Below are 4950 nucleotides of genomic sequence, written 5' to 3' on the forward strand. Positions count from 1 at the left end.
GAATGCTGGGAGAAGCTGATCCGCAGAGGGCTGTGGCGACTTGGGAATGTGGGAAGAGGCAAAGGGCAAGGGAACGTTGGCTTTTCCTGTTCTCCAACAGTTCCTGAGGGCGTCGCTGGACACCATGGAGGACGAGGCCTGGACCAAGGCCCTGAGCTGCGAGCTAAGCCGGCAGCTGAGCAGCTCTCCCAGCAGCTCTGGAGAAAAGGTAGGTCTCCCTCGGCTCTACCCAGCGGTGCAGCTGCAGGTGCCCAACTGGGGCTGTGGCTGTGGCTGGTGCTCTGCCCACATGGCCTACTCACGCTGCTTCTCCAGCCCGTTCCCCCCAGAGGGCCTTTGCCTGCAAACTGCTTGGGGGCTGGCTAAAGCTCGGCCCTGCAGCTGCTCTCAGCAACTCCCAGGGAGCGTGGGTCCTTCCACCTGGCCCTCTCCCAGCAGGTCACGCTGCTACCACATCCCAACTTATTCCTCCCTTCCCATGCAGTCTTTCCTGTACAAGGCTCTGGGCGACAGTTCTGGGTGCTTGTAAGGAAGTCCTCTACGTCCAAGAGAAGCTGCTGCAGCACCTGGAAGAAGCAAACGCAGAGGAGCCATCTGAGGCCCAGGTGAGCTCTCCTCTCCTCCAGCTCCTGCGAGCATCCCCGCTCTGTCCCTGGGGCAGAGGGCTTCTCCTGGCCCTGCTCTGGGCCTTTCAATCTCCTCTCTGCTGTTGCTTCCCTCAAGTGAGGACCAGCCTGGCCACTGTGGCTGGCTGCGCCAGTAGGTTCAGGCCTGCGCCAACTGCCCTTTGTTCTTTTGTGCAGGGAATGATCTCTCTTCTCAGCCATGCTGCTGAGAGGAACTTCCACACAGTCCTGGACACACTCACCATGTTTGCGTCCAGGCTGTGCAAAGGCTGGAATGGAAGGATTTCCAGGCGCAAAAAGGTAAAGTGTTATGGGTTTCCATCTTGGCATTCTTCTGCCTTATTTTCACAGCAGCTCCTGCCTTGGGAGCCCAGGTGCATCACTGGGCACTGGGGGCCATTGAGCGAGTGTCTCAAGGCATTTCTCCCCTCACAGATGGAGCTGAACAGCACGAGAGCTCACGCCACACGCAGCGCTCTCATCCTCGCCCATGGCAGATTGGCACTGCAAGCCTCCAAGGAACAGCTGCTTGCCCGCCTGGAGAGAGACATTGTGGGCAACATCCTGCTGCTGTACAGCTGCAGCTGTCGGGTGAGAGCTCAAAGTGTGCCAGGGTGTCAGAGCACCCAGCTGCAGCCCCTTCACGTGGGGAGATGCTGAGATGGGCCTTCTCTTTCCAAAGGTCCCTTGGGGAACGGTTTGTGCCCAGATGAAGATCCAAGCCTTTCCTTAGCATTGCCTCCACGTGTCTCCCTTGCAGCCCTTCCCACAGTTCAAAGAATGTTTTTCTCTCTTGGGCCTCAGGACTTGCAGAACAAGCTCGTGCTGGTGCAGAGCATCACTGACTTAAGCTCTGCCATCCATGCCGTGGGTGCCTCCGCTTGCTTTAACACCTCGTTGAAGGGCAAGCTGCTGGAGATCCTGATGGTGAGTGCCTAGAGACTAGGGCTCTCTGCAGCGGAGTTCTGGGCTGTGCCACAAGGCTCACTTCCCTGTAGGCATACACGTCTCCCTCAGTCACACATCTCCAGCTGATGGGGACTTTGGGTGCTGTCAGGCAGCGGCTGGGTGGCGGGCTAGGTCCACCAGCTGTGGAGCTGCTGCATCCTGCAGTGCCTCGCAGGGAAATGTGAGAGTGATGGGGCCGGTGTGTGGCAGTTGTGTCTGTCTCTGGGCTGGGCAGAAGAGCTCTCACATGCCCTTTATCCACTTTGACAGTGTCTCTCTGGTACTTGCAGGACTTGCTGAAGAAGTACTACTTGGGCACCCCTGTATCTCCAGTGCCCCTCAAGGTGGTTCTGGCCCTGGAGCAGTTGAGGTAAGGAGCCTCTGGGGTTACAAGGCAGCATGGTGGTTCTCCATTTGGCTGAAGGCCTGGAGGGGGCAGGGGTTGAGGAGCCACATCTACAAGAGAGATGGCTGGGCTGTTGTGCCCAGCAAAGTTGAGGTTCTGGGCAGGGAGAAAGGCCCTGGTGCTTCTGTACCCTGGTAGGGAAGAGAAGGGAGACCTGGGGTCTCCTTCTCTTCAGAGAGGCAGGTGGTTCACTGCTGCCGGGGAGGAGGCAGGTGCTAATGGAACTAAAGACAGTGCTCAGCAGCACGGGCTGGGGGTGTTGGCTTTGCAGCTGTCCATTAGGAGAAACTGAGATGTTGTCTGAACCAGTCTGGAGAGCACTGGTAAAGGCTCTTTCTACTTTCTCTTCTTCCTTTTTTCTTCCTGTCAGCAAGCTGAAGCCTTCTTTAGGAAGCAAGGACATGCATGAAATGTTGACTCTGTGCTGCAAAAACATTGTGACGTACCCTTCAGCAGAGATGATGCTGAAGATCAAGAAGTCACAGCAAGCAGCACAGTACCTGCAGGTAACCTGCCGTAACTTTCCCGGCCACCTCTGAGTCGGAACCCTACCTCAGCACACACTATGCTCTGGCAGCAGCCATGATGCCACATCTCAATCCCCTCTTCTGCTTTCAGCTTCAGCAAACATCATTGAAAGCTCTGGGCCGGCTCATGGCAGTTTTACTCGAGACAGAGCCCACCCTCCGCTTCTTCCAGAACATAGTCCATGTGAGTATGTGTGGGGCAAGGGAGAAAGCATGGTCCCTGCTGATAGCGGAGACAGAGATCTGGTGATTGAGAGGACAATGAAAAGGAGACAAATCTCCTGCTGACCTGCCAGCTCACTGCGAGCTCGGAAATGGGCAGAGAAATGGGCCCTGCATAGGAAAAGGCAGGGCCAGCCCCTGGCAGGCCACAGCTGAGAAAAAGCTCCTGGATTAGGACGCAGGAGTTTCTGCAGAGAGAGCAGGCAGCAGTGCTGTTGCTCAGTGAGGCGGGGGGCTGCGTGGAGCCACAGGGCAGGCTCTGAGGGAAAGTGTCGGGAAAGGAGGGACAGGGAGAAAGGTCGCAGGAAGGAAAAGAAAAGATGTCCGTAGTGAGACGTATGCTCTGCCCCAGGTCCTGCAGAGATCACTGACATCAGACAGTATGTGGGAGCGCAAGAGGGCCCTGCAGACCTGCTCCCAGCTGCTGGCTGCTTGTGAAGAACTTCAAGTGAGTAAAGAGCCCCAACACATGCCCCTGGCTCCCTCCCCGGTGCTCCTGAGCTGGAAGGCGAGCTCCACCCAGCTGTGCATGCTGTGTCACCCATTGCGTGGGGAAGGCACAGGCAAGAGAAGCTAGGGAGAGCTGGGGCTGCCTACAGCTTTGTTCCTGCCTCTCACCCCTGCAGAGAGGAGATGCCTGTGAGCATTTTGGCTCCTTGGTGGGATTGCTGGCACCTCTGACATGTGATCCCATGCCCACATCCCGCCAGTTGGCCGCCACCTGCCTGAGCTCCCTTCTTCGAATCCAAGGTGAGTAGAGCAGATGTGCACCAGCCATGTGCTCTCCTCCGCAGCACTACCAGAGCCCCACGGGCTGGGCCCTGTTTACAGGAGGGAGAGGCACCGTGCACAGCTCTCTTCTTGTCCCCACCCTGTCCTCTGTCTATCCTCTGTGGAAAGAGGTTCTGTTTTCAGAAGCATGACTTCCCTTTTCTCCCCGTGCTCTTTCCAGCCAAGGTGACCAACAGAGTCATTGAGATGGGAGACATTGGGAGCCTGTGTGAGGGGCTGAATGACTGCAGCACCATCTCTCAGCTCCAGACCTCATCCAAAATTGCAAGGGTAAGTGGACCCAAAAAAGAGTGGTAGGATCTCAGTGCATAGGCTTCTGCACATTCCTCTGCTCCCTCCAGCCTCTCCCATCACTTCCAGAATGAGCTGTCACCCTGAGACCACTTTTCTCAGCAAGTAGCAGGAGGCGCTGAGCTGCCTGGCTTTCAGGTGCCTAGTGCAAGGAACTGATTCCATGATATGTGTGTGTGTGTGCGTGTGTGTGTGTGTGACTGTGGTTTGTTGGGAGGTAGACTTTGCACGTAAGCAAACGGCATGGATGGAGAAGCTGAGAGAAGGTTCAACCACTGTACATATGAATGGAAGGGTGTGGACAGCAGGAGCATTGCAATTGCTGCCTGAATGATAAGCAAGCCACTGAACTAAGAATGCCCTCAAGACTGCTTTCTGTTTTGAAGAGCTGCCGCAGTGCAGTGATGAGATCTCTCCTGCTTCTCATTTCTCTGCAGATGGTGTGCAGAAACTTCCCCCTGGAACACACCGTTGACTTCATGACGGCCATCAAGGAGACCTTCCGGAAAGGCAAAGGAATGCGCGTGCGTGCAGCTGGGAAGTGGATGATCACTTTTCTGCTGATGTACGGGAAGGACATCTGTCGGGACGTAAGAGAATTTCTTTCATGTGCCTTGGATTTTCGGTTGCACTACACCTTGTGCCATTTGCCTCTTATGCTAAAGAATCACAGCCTGAGTGCAAAGCCAGGGCTTGGACACAGTGGCTGGCATGAAATTTAGGCTTAGGCCTTGGCAGCATGTCAAGGGAGCAGGCACTGTTCATGTGCTGAATGTCCGTGGTTAGGCCCTGCAGAGTCAAGGATGCAGCAAGTCGTTCTTTCTCTCCTTCTTCATTCAGGTGCTGCTGATCCTCTACATTCTGCGCAGCTGCACATCTTCCACGCAGCAGAGCATGTTTATACCCTTCCTGTGCCAAGCAGTGGTCATCCTCACTCGCTGTGACGCAGAGATCATGATTGACAATTTCTCCCGGCTGCCTAAGGCCACAGACAGGTACTGGCACTTCTGCCTTTGCTGTTGCTCTGGTCACACTTGTAGCTTGCCTCTGCCAGAGCGAGCCAGGGAGGAAGCAGCTTTTCTTTTTTCCTCTAAAGTCTGTTTGAGGCAAAAATTACTCAGTCACAACTTGAGACTCT

General features: G+C 55.5%; 1 pseudogene; it reads left to right on the forward strand.

The window, feature by feature from the left end:
• The first annotated feature begins 11 nt into the window (after positions 1-11).
• On the forward strand, positions 12-4934 carry LOC104916904 (annotated as a pseudogene).
• The last annotated feature ends 16 nt before the right edge of the window (positions 4935-4950 follow it).

The sequence above is a fragment of the Meleagris gallopavo genome, unplaced genomic scaffold (genome assembly GCF_000146605.3).
Source record: "Meleagris gallopavo isolate NT-WF06-2002-E0010 breed Aviagen turkey brand Nicholas breeding stock unplaced genomic scaffold, Turkey_5.1 ChrUn_random_7180001950943, whole genome shotgun sequence".
Lineage (NCBI taxonomy): Eukaryota > Metazoa > Chordata > Aves > Galliformes > Phasianidae > Meleagris > Meleagris gallopavo.